The following is a 22353-nucleotide window of genomic DNA, read 5'->3' on the forward strand; positions in this document are numbered from 1 at the left end:
AAAGTATGACCAGAGTCAAGTCCGTAAAGGCGCTCTTGGCGATAATCAGAGTCATCCCATAATCGTGTTATAGATGTTTTCATAGACCTAGACACCAAGCCGTTGATGTCACACCGGGAAAAGAGAATTGATATGACTTCGCCGCTAGTGTGTGCCGTTTTTGCTTCTGCACCAGCTTGTTCTCTCCAAGCTATGCCACAGTGACTGGGAATCCATTGCAATGCAACGGTATGTCTGCATTGATACGCCTTAGTTAACATATTCATTATGTCGTACACCAGAGGATTGTATGTGGTTGCTCGCTTCATTTAATTGCAGATTAGTTGAAGTGCCGGCTTGGAGTCGCAAAATAATGTCCATTTCGCTGGACTCTGCGGTACAATATAGCGGGCAGCTTGTCGGACGCCGGTCAGCTCAACCGCAGTAGACGATGTTCGATGCGCTACCTTGAAGCGTTTCGTGATGCCCATGTGGTGTACCGTGAAAGCTGCTTCTGAGGAGGTATGCCTGACAGAGCCATCAGCAAAAATATGCACAGTACGGATAGTACCTATAGTCAATGTACAATAAAGCGAACATGCTTAAGTCCAGCGTCTGGTATTTTCCACTTCTTCGTTATGCCAGGGATCGCGATTCGCACGATCGGCTTACGCATCGTCCACAGATGTATTCCGGGTGTCACGTGTGGTGTATAATTCGAAGGCAGTGAATCTTGCTGCGACATCACAGCTTCCGAGTATGCAGTATTGGGCCGTGCGTTAATAACGACAAGATCCAGGTAACCAGCGTCAAATCTTCCGTTAAGCCAAGGAAATCATAACAGGCATTCTTTGTTGTTATTGACTGTGGTGTAAATATTATGGCAGAAATAGAAAGAAATTACAGTGCACCAACGAAGAACCATTTCCGACGGTGGGAACTGAACCCCATATCTTTAAAATTACGTGTCTGGTGCTCTCCCACTTGAGAATTGACGGAGTGCTGTCCCTCGTCCACTTTGTTGGGTATTTATGTGCGTTTTATTCCTGGGAGTGCAAGCGAGCGGCGCCTTGTAGCCATGTCGGTGAGTGTGGAACACTAACACATAAACGAGCACCTCGAACAATGCCCATTCTTTCATACGGCCCCATATACGCCTTATTTTACGACTGCGGTGCCCTCGAGTTAACTCCTACGCGTTTGAAGTGTTTGCGGCCGTTCCTAAGAATAAACGCATTTTGCAAGCGAATTGACGTGCCCCTTGTAACTGTCTCCGCTTCTCGTATTGTTCACAATTACAACGAACTCTAGAGGCTGGCTTTCGGAGTTGCAGCTAGGCTTTGTGTATGCTCTGCAATATATTCCTGGGCATTCTCAGTTCAGTTGGTTTTGTGCCTCGGGACGCACGACATCATGGCCTTGTTCCTCATACTCGCCCTCTGCTCTGTGGCTGCTGCATATAGCTTCGTAGAGCTACCGATAGAGGATGATCCTCGGTTTGCCTTGTCGCAAAACGTCAAAGCTGTAAGAAATAGATATTTTTTTTTTCTTTTCTCCTCACTGACTAATCTCCGCCCTCGCGTCATTTCGTTTTTCTTTTTTTTTTGTTCTTATTATGGATCAAAAAACATGAACTACTTGAGACAGGCCCGTAGCCAGGAATTATTCACGGGGTGGGAGGGGGGGGGGGGGAGGGGGGGCACTTGCTGCAGGCCTTGACCATTTGAGAAAAACACCTATTTCCTTATTCATTTTCGCTAAAACAACCCCCTACATCAATATTTTGGGAAGGAGCGGGGGAGCCCTAGGGCACTCTCCCTGGCTTGGTGCCTTACTTGAGATCTTTAACACGGTCAGGGAGATAACTCTCTCTCTCTTAGTGGCATGAGCACCGAATGACACTATTGTTTTTCTTCCAAGCACTTCCGGTTGAGTACTTACTTCCGGTCTTCCGAATATACAGAAAAAGTCTTCTAAAAATAAAACTGGTAATAAATGCATGATTATGGCTCAAATTAAGTGTTATATATATTACATAAATATGATATGGTAGCATAGGTTTATATAAGATAAGGCCAGTTGATTGTTAGAATCATTAATGGCAATCGAATGAGTTCATTGAATGAGCAAGCGCCTTTCTTGTGAGCAGCTGCGACAGTTGCGTCACCTGGCGGAGCAGATTTCAAACACGCGCTCTTTTCTACGTCCCCTTCGGCAGCGCGACGAAACAGAGTCAGCTCAAAGAATACACTAGGGCACACTTATGCCGAAGTGTGGGTGCTAGTACCGGGCGTCTAAGTCAAGGATCGGCGTCACCTACTTTTTTTTTCGGAGCTTTCGAAAATTTAAGCACCATTTCTTAGGGGTGCTTAGCGACCCAAGATTACGGTCGTTTTTCGCGTTTTTTACTGAGGCAAGCATTCATGGCGCATTTATCTTATGAGTTAACAAGTCCGACTACGTATTCACGTGCAAAGAAAGAATATCGAATCAACAGCGACTTAACTTGAGAGAATTGCCACATGCATGGGTGTAATGAAAGGAACAGCGCTTCAGACACGAAATAAGACTGCATTCATATTTTGTGGAACTAACATCGCGTGTGCGTATTTTCCATATTGTGTAAGCATGTCGTGCATGTCGTCATCCATGCGTCATCCTTGTTTGCTGATGTTCATCTCATTCTTGCGTAGCTTGTGTACTTTTGTGCGTAAACATTGTATCATTTTATTCATTTTGTATTAACGCGATAGCGTTAGAGAGCTTGCTTCGAAGACATTTGTGTGTCAGTGTTGGTGTCAGCGTCGGTGTCGGCGTCGTTGGTTGTGAGCGAAAAAGTAGTGTTGTCCGTGAGCGAAAATTTGAGATAGATCTAGACTTGCTGCGCAGGCAGAAATAAGGAAGAATGAAGACAGGATAGAACGATAGAAACTTTCCTATCTTTCTTGAAGGCTGCGCTTTATGCTGTCTCTCTTCTTCTATCTGCTTGCGCAGCAAGCCTAGATTTCAGTATGAGCCAATTAGTCTGCAAAGAAGTGTTGCGGCGTCGAGGTGGATGCAAGCAAAGCAATAATAAAAAACGCCAGGCCTGCGCTCAAACCGCAGCACAGTCACAGCGAAAGCTGGAAGAGCGGCGTTTCTAGAGCCCCTTGCAAGCTATTTTGGGTCTACAATACAAGTGCACTAGAAAGGTACCCACTACGCCATAAATCACAGTTTTTGTGAAGTTAGGAAGCACCTACTAAGCCATTATTCGTCATTCTGCGGAGAAGCGAGGCACCAGCTACACGTCTCTAAGGCATTATGTGCACTTTGTTGACGCGACGACTGGTGACGATGAAGAATTATGGTTCAGCCCTTTGTAATGGGTTGGAAGTTTTAAACGGCCCACCAGTTATGCAATTTGCATTGGGTGACGCCCGGTCGCTATTTCCCTCTCCCATCATGCTGTATAACATACGTTGACGTGGGAGAGAGACGGGGGGGGGCGAAGAACTTTACTAAGACCCCGAGGAAATGGATCATGCGCTTTTGGGCTTCCTTGGCAACCAAATACAAGTGCACTTGCGAGGAACCCACTATGCTATAAATCATTGTAATTTTACTGAGACCCCGAGGAAATGGATCATGCGCTTATTGGCTTTCTTGGCAACCAATACAAGTGCACTTGCGAGGAACCCACTACGCTATAAATCATTGTAATTTTTTAGAAGTAGGGCAGCAGGCACTGTGACATTTTTTGTCATTTTACGGAGAACCGTGGTACCTGCTAAACGCATCTAAGGCATTATGCGCACTTTGTTGATGCTGCGCCTGATGACGACGAAGAATTATGGCAGAGCCCTTTGTAATGGGTTGGAAGCATTCAACAACCAACTCGTTGCGCAATTCGCATTGTGTGACGCCTGGTTACAGAATTCGCGTTGTGCGACGCTTTGTGCTTATTTTACTCTTCTACCACACTATATTAGATATGCTAATGTGGTTCCTTACCGACATGAAGCCTGTATAGGGCCTTTTTGCAAAGCAGTTTCAAGCACCGGCATGGCTCAGAGGTTGAATATTGGGCTCCCACGCAGAGGGCCCAGGATCGAACCTCGTTCCATCCTGGAATTTTTTTCTTATTTCGTTTTTTTTTTCTTATTTCGAGCGATACTGGCTACGGACACCGGCGGCGGACAACTAAGGCGCCAAAAACGGCCGGTGAAATGATCTCATAACAGCTTTCGCCGTAAAAAATATTCGGCTAATTGGGAATCGAGCCCAGGTCTTCTGCGTGGCAAGAAGGTGTTTTACCACAGGGCCACACCAGTGCTGTAAATTGCTCCTAAAAAACGCTGTATCAGTGTTATGTCGCGCGACGAATATATCTAACAAATGTAATATCGCGTGTCAGAAGATTAAAATCACACCAGGCGTCAAAACATGCGAATTACGCAACTAGTTGCTGGATTAAAGGCCCACCAATTACAAAGCACACAGGCATAATAATTATCATTATCAAAAACAGCATCAACAACGTGTGCAGCTACGCAGCTGCGCGCGTGTTGCCGCCTTACGCATGTATAGTGGGTACCTCGCAAACTCGCAAAAGGAAGAATTAGGTCGTAGCGGGCGCTTCTCAGCTGTACTTGCAGTCGGCACTCTCGCATAGTTTAAAAGGGCCAGTTTACAGACGCACAGATGTTTCTTACCTTGAGGCACGGTTGAAGTGTCCTCCGAGAAGCGAAGCCAGGCTAGCTATTGAGAAAGCGATGCAAACAGGGCCCGATTGCGCTATAGCGTCCTACTCCTGAAGGAGAAGCTAGAGCGTGCTCCAAGTTTCTTTTGTTCTTTTTCGCCATCTTTTTTACTTAATATATTTCGCAGCCAATAACATCAGGTCCTGCTACAGTTGCCAACTGTGGGGCCTCTTTCTGTATGACTTCCCCTGCATCTACAAGTGTCATTTGGAAATAAGAAAACTGAACTTCAATGCTTCCAAACATATATTAAATAGGTACAAGAAAACGCAGCAGCTGCCGACGGAGCAGCGTTCAATCTACAAGTTCTCTCCTGTTCTGTATTGAATGGCTTGCTGTGCTGAGGTTGAGGTTGATGTTACCTCCGCAAGTTGTTTTGGCGGCTATCGCAATCACACTAAGTGACCCGCAATGAAGGGGAAAAAAACGTAGTGAAAACAAACTGTCTCACTGAAATAAAATGTATTTGAGCAACCACCTACCTACGATGATTGCCCAAGTAACGCGAAGGGCCACCTGCAGCGGCCCATATGTTGTAAGGAATATACAGACTGAACTTTTATCATTTTCATTTCGCATGAGCTTTTTTCATAACATGCAGTACCTATTTTCAGCCTATTGTTTCAAAATATTTCGCTGTCAAGCAAGCACCAGAACGAAATTCCAGATACAATGCCCTGTAGTGAAAGACTTCTTGAGACTAGCATAACAATAGCGCCAACATTTCGCGCTCGCTTAGCAGGTGTTGCGTAACCGCGGCACAGCAGCTGCACATAGTATAGCGTTTCGATCGGGACACTTTTCTGTCGACTCGATGCGCACCTAAGTGTTTGCGCTTAGATCGCGATAAACATGGTTGATCCCTCTGTCATAGGAATCGGTATAACACGAAAGTAAAGCGCGTCTTCACAGACGTAGTTGAGCCTTTGTTGTGCATAGTTTCGCCCCAAGGGCGAAGGAATGAATGCTATAGCAACAAGTTGTAATGTCACGCGAAGAACGGCAAGCAGCTCGAAACTTGCAATGCGCTGCTCAAGCAGAAAGGACGCACGGAACGAACATACACAAGATGAGCGCGAACTAACAACTGTCACAGCTCGACAGTTAAAGCGCGCTGGTCAAATACAAATGAGGACGCACGGAACGAACGCACAAGTATACACAGGATGAGCGCGAACTGTCACAGTCGTAACTTACTTGTTTGTGAGCAGCGCGCTCCTTTCGCAAAAGCGACCGCTGCAGTGAGCGAAATGACCATCGTGCTCTCTGTAACTTGAGCGCAAACTTGCGGTGAGAGCGCAAGACGTACAAGATAAGCGCGCGCGCAGGAACGACCACGCCCTGTAGAGGCACACGCTCATCTCAACGCCGGGGGCGACGACATTTAAAGCGCGCTCTTTGAGCCCTTCACGCCATCTCGCTAGTGATAACGAAAACACGCTGATGTACCCTGATCTCTGAGTACCGCCACTGACAAATGGTGTATATAAATATCACACCGTTAGTACGACGAAGAACGTGCCGTCTTGTGGCGGAGTCGTTTCGCGCTGCGCGCTTGGGATCGAGCGGTCGTAAGTTCGATTCCAGGTGACGGAACTTTCTCTTCTAGTTTTTTCTTTGCCATGTGTTAGTCTTTATATTTTACAACGTCATATCCGTGACGGAAATGCGTCAGTGGAGCACTGGTGGACCCCGGCATAAAACACTTTCGTGTTAAAAACTATCGTTATCATTAACAGGTGTGAGCCACATAAATTGGGAAAATCCCTCTAGCTATTGCTCGTCCTACTAAAAATGAAGGCAACAGACGGGCGGCCAACCCCAATTAAGATTTCAAAACAGGCGTAACCAGTCATCGAGCAAGGCTTTAATAAAACGCCGATATTAACCCAGGGATAAACACCGCCGCCACACGCTTTCGGCTTCGGTAAAGCACCTGTGCGGACTGCTTCAGTGGCACGTACGAGAGAATTCCAGGGAACGACATAGGCAACTCCGCCTATGCCGTTCCGCCGAGAAGGCGCCGGAGCGATGGAAGCCCTGCGCGAACGACGACGTGCCCGTAGATCGATCGAAAGTGCGAACGCTCGGTTTCAGCGCAAGTTTCTGTCTATGGAGTTTCGGACAACCATGTCGTGTCTCTGACTGTCTGTGGTTTACCTCGAACCTTTCTGCGCTCAGAAGCAACCGAAAAACAACCTAGCATCACGTAGCTAAAGCCTAGCAACAACCTAGAAGCAACAAGATTAGATTTCAGAATCGCCCTGCTACATTGTTTCAAGCCATGCGCGACTTAGTGGGAGCTTAGCCATTATTATTCATTGATTTTTGTCGTCCCAAGGAGGCGACGTCCAATTTCAAGCTTATCGGACACTAATCGCCTTGTGCGCTACGACGTTACTCAAGTTGCTTGATTTATTAACACGTATTTTTTTAGTCAGTTGACTACTTAGTAAATTATTTCTTGCTAGTTATAGGTACTTATCTGCCTAAAGCAATGAACATTGTTCGAAAAGAGATAAGGGGGCTGAGACAGGCTGCCGGTGTCAGGCACCTTACTCCTGTTGGTACTACTTAAGTTAAGGCAAATGCCTTAATTCGGCTCAAATCAATCAATCAAATTTTATTCATTCATAACACAATGTACAAGATAAGGATATACAGAAGGAGGTCCCGTAGTGTAAACTGAAATGGGACCTCCTATGCAATATTAACATTAATATTTGATTAACAACGACAGTAGCAAAAATAGTAAGATTACAAAATTCAATAATAATGAGATACAGATACAACGAAAAGGCGATGTTATCATCAACTATGTGTCATCGGTAATATAAACTAAACTATAAGTGCAAATAGCATAAAAAGAGACAAAATAAAACAACAGTTTGAGGAGAGAATGACAAGTCGCAAAAACCAGTTACACAGAAGAATGAATGTCACATAACAAAAGCTTTTTGAATTCATGTTGAATCTCGTGTCCACGAGAGTTGCGCTAGTCTTTACGGGACCTCAAGGACTCGTGAGGTTTTGCACGGCTTTCCAGAGGTCTCGCAAGCCTCGCGAGACCGGGCGAAGTATGGAACTTTGTATATCCACCTAATTCAGATTCCCACTATCTTGTCCGCTCTATACAAGATGTTTTTTTTTATTTACACAACAAAGACTTTTGATAGAAATGTTGTGAAAGTAAAACTCGCTTCAGTGTAAAGTCTGGCGTAACAGAGTCGTCCCGCTTCCTGCCCGCCGAGCGCAGTCACGCTCCAAATCGCCACATTTTTTTCAGATTGCGTGCAACTTTTGTGATTTCTAAAAAAACTGGTTTGACGTAAATTGTCATGCACTACAACTATTCAATATAAAAAAGCGGCCCTCAACTCAATAACTAAAAAGTTCATTTACAACTTTGTATTAATTATTCGTGTCTATGTCATTTTAGCCTGCGGGCGAAGTATTTCCGCCTCGACTTAGAGTTTGTGTGCGAAAAGGACAGAAGACTCACTGTCGTAGGATTTATATTAAAAATGGCTATTGTCTAAAAAACACCCTGTATATATCGTCGTTTTTCTTTATCTTTCGGTACCATCCTTACTGGGTTTTTCTTATGTTGTATTTAACATATCTACGTATTTACAATTGGTTCATTGATGTAGCTTTTATTTCCCGCGAGTTTAGATTGTTGTTACCATGTGTTGTCGCTGACGCCGGACAGTCCCACTTGTGTTGCATGAGGCATTTGATACCCTAATAATACAATTGAAGAAAGTTACGTGCAGACACATATCAAGACAATTAGGTCACGTATTTCGACAAAAATATGCAAGACAGTTCTAAGCAAGGCTATTAGAAACACTGAAAAATGGCGGTGATGTGTCCCACGGCATTTGGCGAGTACATGATCTTCTACATGTCGAAACATGCCAATGTTACAACAACAACAAATACTACTACTACTACTACTGCTACTACTATTACTACTACTACTACTGCTACTACTACTGGTACTACTACTACTACTTACTGCTACTTACTACTACTACTACTACTACTACTACTACTTACTGCTACTTACTACTACTACTACTACTACTACTACTACTACTACTACTACTACTATTACTACTACTACTACTACTACTGATGTCAAATATTTGCGCATTCAAACACAGCTGGGCCAGAATCGCTCATTAATGCTGTTCTCAAAAAGTAACGGCATTAGTTTGCACAAGTACAATTAACGAAGGTAAAACGACTACGCACGTCGCAAACGCCATTGCTGTGATTGCAGTGGAAACAAAGGCCTAGTGACGACGAGCTTATGAATACCTCGCGTCATGTAGGTCAGTCGCCTTTAGGAACAGCAATAATGCATTATTAGCTTCGTGCTGCGACAGCTTGCGAGGTCGGTACTTCAAAACGACTTCTGACAATGGTCTGTCGTCATCACAAGCATATGAAGTCCAGAGTTTTTTTCTTTCCGAATCATTACATCAAGAGCAATAGTACAATACGTGTTGATGTAACTCCTCAAAGTGACAATCGTCCCAGCTAGCGTTTCTGTCTGTTCTGAACATGTCGGTCAAGGACGTCTTCATTTCATACAGTGAACGTGGCACGTTACAGAGAAACCACTCTATCTCCCGCACAATTGAGAGGATGCAACGGTTCGCGCAGCCTCGTTATACAACGTTCTTCAGCTGTTCAATTCGCGACGGCGTCCAAGAAGCGTCTATACATAGCGGCACTGGCCGGCGCTTACATGGCGTTGTTCTAGCACAAGGAAAAGAGGAAGGAAAGAGCAAGGAGGTTAGCCGCTTCCTAAACCAGCTGCTGTTCCGTCCCGGGAAAAGCAGGCAGAGGTAATAAAATATAGCAGAAGGAGCCGGTACAATTCCATAAATAAAAGGAGAAAGAACAAAGAAGCAAAGTAAAGGAAAATTGCTTAAATTTCTGCCTACGACAACTTGTCCGTAAGAAGCGCAATAAAGTTCAACGCCTTCTACCCTGAGGACGGCCTCAGCCTCAGTCCCAGGGCTCTGTCCTCCAAAAACGTCAATTGTGGAGTCTTCAAAACGCATCTGAAGAAGACGAACAAAACATTATTTGCGCAAAAGACTTCGTTGTCACTAAAACAGGGCAATATCGTGTGGTCGGGCCGCTATTCCAAGGCATCGCTGGCGCTTGCCATCCTATTGGCCCTCCGGACCAGCCTGAGGGCAGCGCTCGACCGCAGTGCCTCCCACGTGAATCTCCTGTTGTTCTCTTCTTGCTCTTCGGTGTGAGCCGTACACTCCCATGTGATGTGGTAGCGCGTCTGTGTGCTCCCACACCACGGGGATGTGTATTTGTATGCTGTCGGGTAGCATATACGTAATCTATGCATGTTTCTATATGTGTCGGTTTGGAGCATACGTAACGTCGCAGAATCCACGGCTGAATGCTCCTTATTCGGTGCTGGGTAGAGTCTTTTCAATTCTCTGTAATATTCCTAGATCGCTTTGTAACTGGGTTCGATGGGTGTCGAGTCCTCCACAATGTTGCCCTCGGCCGCTCGGCAATTGGTGAAACCTCGAGCCGCCTCATCTACACAGAAGTTCCCAGTAACATTCTCGTGTCCCGGATCGTAGTTATTGTTTGGATATAGCCAATGTTCAGTTCTCTGCTGGTTTCGGTAAGTATCCGGTGTGCCTTCGCGCCGATTTTCCCTTCTGATAGTTCCTGCATGCGGCCTGAGACTCTGTGATTATTGTATGTGGACCGATGCTCTCTATGCCTTCTCTTATAACTAAGGCAATTCTGCTTCAATAATGGTGGCTCTAGAAACCGCAGCACAGGCTGGGACTTTACCTTTTCTGTTTACAACAACCGCCACCATTTTCTTTGCGTTGGCCCAGTATGGTGAAGCATCCGTGAATCTTCCATGTTTAAGTACTCTGTTGTTCTGTCTATGTAATCCACTCTAGCTTTCCTCCTTCTTGTGTGTAATATCGGATCCATGTTTTGTAGTAGTGTTGATAACCCATACAAATCTCTGTCCTGGCAGGGTAGCTCTTAGGTTCTTTGGTGTGCTCGTATGCGTTCTGAATGTTTTTATCTGGGCTCGCTAGAATTGGGACATTTACAAGAATGTCGGGTAATTATTTTCTCAGCGCTACAGTTGTCAGGTCCATCAGGGCCACGTAGGTAACGCTGTCAGGTCCAGGCGATGAGAATCACTTGCCAAGGCGCTTGAAGTCCTTCTCTAGAAAGCACGTTGTGTATCAGGAAGTTTCCTGAGGTTCACACATTCCTTAGATTATTTGCAGTGAACGCGAATCCCTAAATGGCACCCCTACTGCACGAATCTTCTGCTGTTTCCATTTCGCTCACACCGTGGTGAACAGCAATGCACTTGAAGGAATTACGCTGCAATGGCGTTATTCGCGAGCCGCGGACGAATGTGCACATAGATTGAGTGCGCCTGTGCCGTCATTCGGTGTGACCACGGACTACTCGCAACCGCTACAATTCCAATCCATATCCATAAAAATTTGTATTTAAATGTAAACTGATAAGTAGTGTCCCGAGCAGCTTCCTTAAGTGTGCTGCCTAGGCTCTCAAACCGACTTCATTTTTCTTAAATCAATATTCTATGCGTGACATCTAGTTTGAACAGTCGATGGAGGCGGAAACTGTGCTTTCTACATCTTCCATAGGCCATTGAGTTTATATAAGTGATAATCTTGTCGCTTCCATAGGTTTGCTTGTCCAAAAATTGCTGTACCTTGCCCTACATAACACAAACTTTAGTTCGAGCAGCTGCTGTATACCAGCTCTCATAGAAACGTAGGACGGACTTCGTTTAAGCAGCACAGTTCAAGTTCTGACGCAAAGAAAAATGCTAGTCTTCCCCTACGATCTGCTTTTGCCTTCCCAAACAGCCCTACAAGTTTACGTCGTTGTCTTCAGAGCCGCGTATGCTTGTTCTTCTTCCTTACCAACAGTAACTAGGATTTGATTTGGGCTAAACAGCATCTGAAAATTAATATGCATAAAACTAAAGTAATGTGGAACAATCTTGGCAGAGAACAGCGCTTTGCGATAGGTGGAGAGACACTGGAAGTTGTAAAGGAGTACGTCTACTTAGGACAGGTAGTAACCGCGGAGCCGAACCATGAGAGTGAAATAACTAGAAGAATAAGGATGGGATGGGGCTCATTCGGCAAGCATTCTCAAATCATGAATGGTAATCTACCACTATCCCTCAAGAGAAAGGTATATAACAGCTGCATCTTACCGGTACTTACCTACGGAGCAGAAACCTGGAGACTTACAAAGAGGGTTCAACTTAAATTGAGGACGACGCAGCGAGCGATGGAAAGGAAAATGATAGGTGTAACCTTAAGAGACAGGAAGAGAGCAGAGTGGGTCAGGGAACAGACGGGGGTTAAGGACATCATAGTTGAAATCAAGAAAAAGAAATGGATATGGGCCGGGCACGTAGCACGTCGGCAGGATAACCGGTGGTCGTTAAGGGTAACTGACTGGATTCCAAGAGATGGTAAACGCGTGAGGGGGAGACAGAAAATTAGGTGGGTAGATGAGATTAAGAAGTTTGTAGGTATAACGTGGCAGCAGAAAGCACAGGACCGGGTTGATTGGCGGAACATGGGAGAGGCCTTTGCCCTGCAGTGGGCGTAGACAAGCTGATGATGATGAAACAGCTTTTTGGCTATACAACTAAACAGCACGTTCTCGTCTTCTTCGCGCTGCTTCAAGGTATAGTCGGCAATTATTCTTTTGTATCAGGGTTTGGCCAGGTGTTCTGTTGGACCGCGGCAAATACATAAGGTTGAATCACTGCAGTTGAATAGTGGTCGCCATCATTACCCTCTGTATAACGACGCAATTAAGACTAACATAGTCTTATTAAGGAGATCGGCATGAAGTGTTATCGGTATCTAAAGGTGACATCGTTACTTGCGGCCGTGTTTCAGATGACCAGCATAAGAGAGAGAATGTACATCGTTTCCCGGAACTACAATATCACCACCCCTAATCGCTGCCACTCGGCGATAAAGACGGCAGCTCTCAGCCATGACAAGATTGTAGTCGCTCTGCGAACTCACTTGGGAGGAATCGGCGGTCCACCGTAAGTGATTTGTCCCTTGGCAATCTTGAATTTCTATAAAAATAAAACCACGCTTCAGAGCATTGTTAGAATGCAAATAAAACCAAACGGACACATTTTTCGCGGGGGTAATTAAATTCTACACCACTAACACTGATCCATCGAATCACGCTTCCTTCTGTGCCATCTAAATGCTTAATATCGTGCGATGCTTCAGTTGCAACTTTTTGATTCACCACGTATCGATCAACCTAGGTGCTGCCTCGTAGCCCGAAAGAAAAAAAAGCTAGGCAAAGTAACAAAAACAAGAAAAAAATTCGGCAGATCCCACGCGCTGTGGGAATCGATGTAATGCGAAGCAGCCAGCAAACAGCTGCATACATCGCCTTGTTTGTCTTTGAGGGAAATGTAATCATTCATGCCATGGCATCTAGTCCACCATACAATCTAGTGTACACCATGCCAATGAAGCGCATATTCTGGTATATAAATGCATGACCTGTCGCTTATGTTCATCACGCACTCGTGGCATGCCATACCAATTATGGTATATATCACGTTAACAAAACGGCCGGAAGCGCACCATGACAGTGACATGTAAATCATACCGTACATGACATGCATAACATGATTCGCATGTTAAGACCTCTCATTTATGTTCGTCATACAGTCACATCGCGCAATACCAATTTTGGCGTATATCAAAGGAGCGAAATGGCCGCGAGTGCACCATGAGTAGAGCATGTAAATCATGCCATACATGATATGCATATTATGGTTTTTCATGTTACCACCTCTCTCTGTCCCGACGTGGGAGCGGCCCGCTGCACGCTAATCGCGCGCACCGAAGGACTAAAATAAAGTTGTTCATCCATCCATCCATCCATGTTACCACCTGTCACTATTGTTCATCATACAGTCGCATCGCGCAATACCAGTTTTGGTGTATATCAAGCTATCGAAACGGCCGCGAATGCACCATGAGCGTGGCATGCATGTCATGGTTTTCATGTTACCACCTGTTATTCATGTTCTTCATACAGTCACCTATCGCAATACCAATTTTGGTGCATATAAGTCTAGTGAAACGGCCAGAAATGCACCATGAGCGCGGCATGTAAATCATGACATACATAACCTGCATGTCATGATTTCCATGTTACCACCTCTCATTTACGTTCGCCATACAGTCGCTTCGCGCAATACCAATTTTGGTTACATCAAGCTAGCGAAGTGGCTGCGAATGCATCATGAGCGTGGCAATTCAATCATGACATACATGACATGCATGTCATGGTTTTCATCTCACAAACTGTTATTCATGTTCTTCATATAGTCACATCGCGCAATACCAATTTTGGTGTATATCAATCTAGTGAAACGGCCGCTAGCGCATCATGAGCGTGGTATGTAAATCAGGTCGTACATGACTTGGATGTCATGATTATCATGTTACCACGTCTCACTTACGTTCGTCATACAGTCGTGTCGCGTAACACCAATTTTGGTGTATATCACGCGAGCGAAACGGATGCGAATGCACCACGAGCGTGTCATGTAAATCATGACATACATGTCATGGATGTCATGGTTTTCATGCTACCACCTGTTATTAATGTTCTTCATAAAGTCACATCGCACAATGCCAATTTTGGTGTATCTCAATCTAGCGAAACGGCGGCGACTGCGCCATGAGCATGGCATGTAAATCATGTCATACATGACATGCATATCATGATTTTCATGTTACTACGTGTCAGTTATGTTCGCCATACAGAAATGTCTCGTCATACCAGTTTTTGTATGTATCCCTTCATTTAAACGGCCGCGAACGCCCCGAGACCATGTCATGTAAATCATGCTGCACATGACATGCGCGTTATGATTTGCATGTTAGGACCTGTCATTATGTTCGTCATGAACTCTTGTCACGCCGTACCTATTTTGGTATATATGAAATTAACGGAACGGCCGCAAGGGCCCAAAGGCCGTGGAATGTAAATCATGCTGTTCATGACATGCGTGTCATGATTTTCATGATATGACCTGTCATTTATGTTCGTGATAAGGCCATGTTATGACACACCAATTTTGGTATACATCCGATTAACGGAACGGCCAGGGAGCCCAAAGGCCGTGGAATGTAAATCATGCTGTTCATGACATGCGTGTCACGATTTTCATGATATGACCTGTCATTTATGTTTGTGATAAGGCCATGTTATGACACACCAATTTTGGTATACATCCGATTAACGGAACGGCCAGGGAGCCCTAAGGCCGTGGAATGTAAATCATGCTGTTCATGACATGCGTGTCATGATTTTCATGATATGACCTGTCATTTATGTTTGTGATAAGGCCATGTTATGACACACCAATTTGGTATACATCCGATTAACGGAACGGCCAGGGAGCCCAAAGGCCGTGGAATGTAAATCATGCTGTTCATGACATGCGTGTCATGATTTTCATGATATGACCTGTCATTTATGTTCCTAATAAGGCCATGTTATGACACACCAATTTTGGTATATATACGATTAACGAAACGGTCAGGAGAGCACAAAATCGTAGGCGGCTAGATAGATAGATAGATAGATAGATAGATAGATAGATAGATAGATAGATAGATAGATAGATAGATAGATAGATAGATAGATAGATAGATAGAAGATAGATAGATAGATAGATAGATAGATAGAAGTAGATAGATAGATAGATAGATAGATAGATAGATAGATAGATAGATAGATAGATAGATAGTAGATAGATAGATAGATAGATAGATAGATAGATAGATAGATAGATAGATAGAATAGATAATAGATAGATAGATAGATAGAGAGGATAATACGCTCAAAGTCGCAGAAGTTCGCTAAGAAATGCTTCGCATTTAAAATCAAACAACGAGGAGTGAGAGGACTAGGATTGCCATTAACTGATAAGACGCAATTCATGAACGAGGTATCAGGACTCAGATACAAAGAGAGTGCCTGCAGCAACTTCCACAAGGCAAATAGAGGTTTGCGGACTTAAAATCATCGGCACAAGCAAATAAAGCATAAAGTACAGAGGCCCTATTAACAAAATGTAGCAGTCGTCAACGCTTTACTTCAACCACTCTCGCCTCATCATTCGTACAGACTATACACGAGCTATCCGCGACATACGTAGAGTATATCGACCTCCTTCGAACTCCAAGAGCTTTCGCCACCTCGCCGCCTGTACAAGTGTCGCGGGTACACGCTCAGTATGGGCCTTGAGGGCCTCGCCGGACCTTGTCAATGCAAATTTGGCAACACACCTACAGGTTATGCAACATCGCCTTCCGCATCTTCTTCAGGGCGTCCACCTACAGCATTTCCGAAAAAAGAATGTCGCAGTTTCGCCACAAGGGCGAGGTAGTAAATGCGATAACAACAAATGGGTAAGTTATATGAAGTCAGGCAAGCGGCTGAACAATATGATCCCATTTGGCGTAACTCTACAAAACGCGGGCGTAAGGGAATACGGCCGCTCCAGGGAGCGAAGCGGTTTTCGTGCAATCTGTCGCTTCAGCGAGACGTAAGCGGTGGTAACCTAGCACGTACAAGGGCTGGCGCTCTTTCTGCCCCTTCTTTTTTCTTGTTCGTAACGTTGCGTCACAACGCCCTTTTGACCAAAGTTAGCAGTTGTTGCCCGAGCGACGCAACCCCCCCCCCCCTCGGGCACCTTTCATGCTCCTTCGCCTGACAGAGCCGGCCGGCGCGTTTCATCTCTGCTTGAGCTGGGCCTGTCTGCAGGCTTCGCAAGCTTTCGCTCACACAGAGAACATACGACGCGCGGGCTGGTATTGTCGATTCGGACAGATCGCAGCCGGCTACTCGCCCCTTCGTGCGCTGGAACCGGGCGTCGGTACCGTCGAAGCCCGGTCGTTGAATTTGTCTAGCGAGGCGTTCTGCACGGGCGTTGGACTCGCGTCGTCTGTCCACAGCCGACGCGTTGGCTCGACGCTGACGCTTGGCTTCGACGTCGGCGTTGCGTATGGCGGGGTTTGCTTGCCGACGCTGGCCGTTGCGTTTCGGCATGTCGAGCCCGCGTTTCATCTGTAGGAGTTTCCCGCCTACGTTGCCGTTTGCGCTGGGCTTCCCTAGCCCGGAGCCCGGGGTCCGCTTGCCAACGTTTACGTTGCGCTTCGGCTCGTCGAGCCTTCCGCTGCTCCGCGATCTCGGCAGACGTTAAGGTATTACTGCAACTGGCGCTGACGTTGACGTTGGAACTCATGACACCGGCGCAGCTGGCGCAGTGAGCGTGTGTACGACCTAACGCGAGCCTTTTATCTAAACGAGGAGAGGGAGTGGAGAGGGGAAAGGGGAGAGGGAAAGTGGAGAGAGAGATGGTAGAGGATTGGAGAGAGGAAGGAGAGTGGAGAGGGAGAAATGGTAGTGTAGAGGAGGTGTGTGGAGAGGGCTTGCGCATGCGCAGTAAGGGCGGTCACACCGCGCACCATTTGAGCTCCGCCATAAGATGCTTCGCATCTAAAAGCTGTCTCGTGTAACAATGAATGCGAACAACAGTCAAGGATGGCATTCTAGTCAGTGCAGCGTAGATACTCGGTGGATTATCAGTCCGCGTTCGAGGCGAGTATATCGGCACCCAGCAAGGCATTCTGCTGCGGCTTTACAGCACTTCCAAAGGCCGCATTTCTGGCTCGACTAGCTTCGACCCACACCCACCTGTATCGCCTGCGCACAGCATGTGGTTAGTTTTCCGATAATGGACACAGCCACCCCGTCTTTCTGCGACCTGACCCTATCAAGCATCCGTTGACTCATCCCTACAAAGGCCCTTTTCGTGTGATTTCGCGTTAAGGGAAAGCCTAGCAGAATAACTTTGATGACAAAGAAGAGACTGTGTCTTGCTTCCGCGTGATAGCGGCCTATCTTGAACATTAACTGTTCTCTTCGTTCCTGCGGTTAATCTCTAGAATTCCGGCATTCTTAGGGAAGGGGGGTAGGGCGGGAGGGGGAGGTTTGTTCTGCTCATCACGAACGCTTGCCGCTTCCAGGTGGGAATCAAGTACCCATGGCCATTGCCTCGCAGGGCTCGTGTGCCTTGGCAAAAATACCATAGAGTTTCCTCAGTTTCTCCTTGAACAGGCTCCCTTCGCCTTGGGGACGTTAGTCTTGCCCTTTCTTGGTAGTGAGACAATGGTCCCCATCACCGGAGGTGCATGCGACGTGCCGCGGCTGTACCTCTCGTTGCCTGAGAATAAAACGACAGTCTAATCGACAATTCTCGAACTGTAAGCACGTATGCTATAAACGTAGCTCCCGACATGCCGCTTGAATGCGGGTCTCGTGACATTAGGCTTCTCTTCAAAGCTCCCCTTCTATAGGTTTGGAGCTTGTGATGTGCTGTGTATTTACGCCTTCAGTCCAGCTTAAGGCCTCCAAAGTAGGCCGGTAGTATGCAACGAATAAATACACAACAAATGAAAGAACAGATATAACGCTTCCTCAGTACACAAAGGTAATAATCCCAACCCTACTAGCATGAATCATTCAGTTGCTTACGGAGCTATAACAACGCTAACTGTAGAAAAATTATGAAGTCGTAGAGTCACACAAAAATCTAGCAAGTTGCTTGGCCATGCTATTATACTTGCAACTTTTACCTTCTTTGCTGAGGCGTTGTTTTCTGTACGTTATTTACCAACAGGGAAGAATCGAAGAGTCTGTTCGTTACTTTAAGAACCGGATTGCACAAGAGAGATAACGCAGTAATCTACAAGCTCCACCCACGTAAGTTCATCTTGTGTGACGTCTTCTGGATTACAATGTTGAAATACCGCTAATGCATAATTGTATAACAGCTCTCTCGCAATGGTAGTAATTAGGCTACAAGAATGCTCACGTCCTCGCTTTATACGACAATACAACAGCTTGCTCCTAACGGCGCTCGCGGGCGACGCTCCTTGTACCAGCGGCCACGCACTCCCACTGTCGCGTTTCAATACGAAGCTGTGCACACAATGGCGCTACTAACATCAATTTCCTTCACCAAGCCCACGTTGCGCATTTTATTTATATTTAACTTGTGTATTTCAACGGGCGTTTTCCCATCCAAAATGCAAGTTGCTCGTGTAGTGGCGTTATATAAGAAAGGAGATAAAACAGACGTTTCTAATTATAGACCGGTATCAATATTGCCGATATTTTCTAAAGGTCTCGAGAAAATCATTTATAATCGACTATACCCCTTTTGTAACAAGTACGTCATAACGAAATGTCAGTATGGATTTTTAAAACACCGCTCAACAGAACTTGCTCTTCTCGACCAGAAGGAGTACATACTAGACAAATTTGACGAAAAACAATTTGTCCTCGGTATTTTGTCTATTTTACGCAAGCCTTTGACTACATAAATCATGAAATTTTGTTTCATAAACTCGATCACTATGGCATTCGTGGGCTTCCCCTAACGCTATTAAAAAGCTACCTTTCAGAAAAACGTCAGTGTGTCTCCATGAACGAAACGGTATCAGAGAGAAAGAAAATAATCTCAGGAGTGCCGCAGGGCAGCATTCTCGGACCTTTGATTTTTAATTTGTACATACTTCGGATGTCAAATTTGTAATTTACGCTGACGACACCAGCATATTTATTTCGTCTCCATCAGATGACTATCTTTTTCACAAAGCTAACCTCGTGTTAGAAGAATTAAGCACATGGGCAGCCAACAACCAGTTAAAAATAAATACAAAAAAGACGAAGGCCGTGGTTTTTCATTCCATTGGCAGGCGGGTTTCTGCAAAAGACAACCTTGTTTATCGCGGCTCAGAGATAGAGTTGGTTGAATCTATTAAGGTACTTGGTGTGCATTTCTCAAAATCACTGCAGTGGGATGAGCACGTAAATGCAGTATTACAAAAGTTAGGTGCGATAACTGGTATTGTGAGTCGAAACCGCTATCTAATCCCTAAACCAGTGAAATTGTTGATTTATAATGCCCTTTTCGCGTCGTATTTAAACTACTCCCATTTAGTTTGGGGGACTGCTACTGAATCGAACCTCTTGCGGCTATTACTTATGCAAAAAAGTTTTTTGAGAATAATTGCAAATGTACCAAATGTGCATCCTTCTGAAGAGCTATTTAGAAGATTCAAAATAATAAAAACAGAAGATATATACGTGTACAGATTGCTCCGTGAATATCGAATACATTGCGAGCACCAGGATTCTCTTTTCATGTGATTAGTAAAGTTGCGTCCGAAAGAACCATCATATAATATACGAACAACCGGGACATGGGATGTCCCGCATTGTCGAACTGGTTACGGTCGGCAAATGGCTCGTAATAAGCTTCCGCGTTTATTAAATGATTACAGGAATAAACAAATTGATATTCGCGATGTAAAATTGTCTGAATTGTATGATTTTTTCTTAACTAAAGCCCTTCGTCTAAAATTGTTTGACTTTATATAAATAAACACTTAAACTGTCACTAATGCAATACTATAGTAGTGATGAAGTGTTGTGTTGGTCCATCACGCAGATCTAAACAGGATGTATGAAAATGCAGGACGTTCTGTAACGGGTAACTAACAATCGATGTATATTTTGGTGGTTCGTTTCCATTCATATTTTGCTGAACATGATTCATTACAAATGTTTGTGTTAACAGTGTCAAGAACATGCTTGTAACTGAGCTGCTGTCTTTGTACGGGGGCGAAGGGCTCCCTCAAGCCATTCAAATGGCTTTTCCCTTCGCCTCCGATCACATGTATTGTGATGAATCAATAAAATAAATCAAAATCAAATTTCGCTCACGACGGCCATGTGAACACGCTAAAGCCATATTTCTGCCACGATTCCTATTACGCTCAGTGACTATCAGGTGACGCATATCTCGATAAAGGAGGAATAACGAACGAAGCGCACCCACAACAGCTGGCAGGTATTTCTACATGTGTGCAGGCAAAATAAAACTCACAGGGTACCTTATGCATCTACTTAAGGCGACTCGAAGGCGAAAGCCATCTTCTTTTTCTTCTCAGTCGATGTATTGGTACCGCCCCGCCGCCCTTCGAAAGCTTTCGCCACTTAACGTGGCGTTGCACTGGCTCCAAGATCGGAGGCACCTCACCTGGTTATGCATTGCACCTGATTTTGCACTGCGTGATTTGGATCGGACCATCTTTAATCAAGCTACGATGTCATGTAATGACGTCATCATGTGATATTACGTCAGGTGGCTCATAGTGACATCACGATGACGTCATAATGACGTCACTAATTTTGGTGACCTGTGACGTCATCGTGAAGTCATATTTGACATCATCTGATCAGATGATGATGATGCTATTTTGCATCAATCGTCCCCGACACGGTGAGGGGAGGAGGGGGCGGACGCCGATACAGACGGTCAAATTTCACGCTTGATGAAGCATTTAAAGCTTTCGCCTTAAAAACGGAATGGATACAAGTGATGCCGCTTGAGGTTGCCGCAACCGCAATGTGCTACTTCATGTTAAGCCGCGGCTTCCTCCTCTATGCTCCACGAGTTCGTTTAAAATGGCACCACGGAAACTTTTCTTGACCCTAGCAAGTTTTATTCACTCGTCAAGTTTATATAATGGATGGAGAACATGCAACGGAGCTATGTAGTTATGCCAGAAGAGGAAACGACTCCATTTTGGTGAGGCACTTTCTTTCGAAACTTTGGGAAATAAGCACGCGCGACGTCATTGCGGCATATTCCAAGCAACGTGCAACTGCCCAGACCATGGAAATCCAAACAAAGCTGAAGTTGATGAGAGGGAAAAAAAACGGCATATCCCACGCCTTGTGCGAATCGGTTTCATGCGAAGCAGTCAGCCAGTAGTTCTACGCTTTATTTTCTTGGCCTTGAGCCAAGCGTTACGAGGTGGATCGACGTGTTTTTGCAAGTGTAGTAGTTGCGTGCACATCGTGAGCTTACCAGGCGCGTCGACAGCACTGGCGTTTGAAGGGCAACGTATCGTCTGACGTCACGTCAGCACTCACGCTCGAGCACATACGTGAGTATTATCGAAATGAAGTGAACTTCACGGTGCGATGATGTCAATATCATGCGTAACTTTCGTTACCGTATTCCTTCGTGGTTAAGCAACGCTTGAATATACCTTGTTGAATCATAGGAATACAAATGTAATGTTTATTTGGCTGCTATAAAAGCGGAGCCAACACTGGAACCCCTGTCGCAAACGTGACATCACGCCTGCATCCCTGGAGTACACAGGGGTCCACTGTTAAAGGGAACATCGGAGCGTGTGGCGGCCGCTCGGCACCACCGGCGGCCACCGGCTGCAACGAGATTCGCGCAGACGCAGTGAGCACCGTGCCCGGTGCTCTTTCGTCGCGTCAACGGTTCGCTTCGCGACGATTCGCAGCGCGGAAGCAGACGGCAGCAGACGACGAAGGAGCACGACCCACAGCACACACTGCGCCTGCGCGAAACTCGTTGCAGCCGCTGGCCGGCGGTGGCGCCGAGCTGCCA

General features: G+C 45.5%; 1 long non-coding RNA gene across 1 annotated transcript; it reads left to right on the top strand.

Annotated features, from left to right (window-relative positions):
* The first annotated feature begins 1337 nt into the window (after window positions 1-1337).
* On the top strand, window positions 1338-18621 carry LOC119404179 (uncharacterized). The gene is made up of 3 exons (XR_005186205.2): window positions 1338-1503; window positions 12698-12852; window positions 18535-18621. It is a non-coding gene; the product is annotated as an uncharacterized LOC119404179 (long non-coding RNA).
* The last annotated feature ends 3732 nt before the right edge of the window (window positions 18622-22353 follow it).

Source organism: Rhipicephalus sanguineus, chromosome 9 (assembly GCF_013339695.2).
Source record: "Rhipicephalus sanguineus isolate Rsan-2018 chromosome 9, BIME_Rsan_1.4, whole genome shotgun sequence".
Lineage (NCBI taxonomy): Eukaryota > Metazoa > Arthropoda > Arachnida > Ixodida > Ixodidae > Rhipicephalus > Rhipicephalus sanguineus.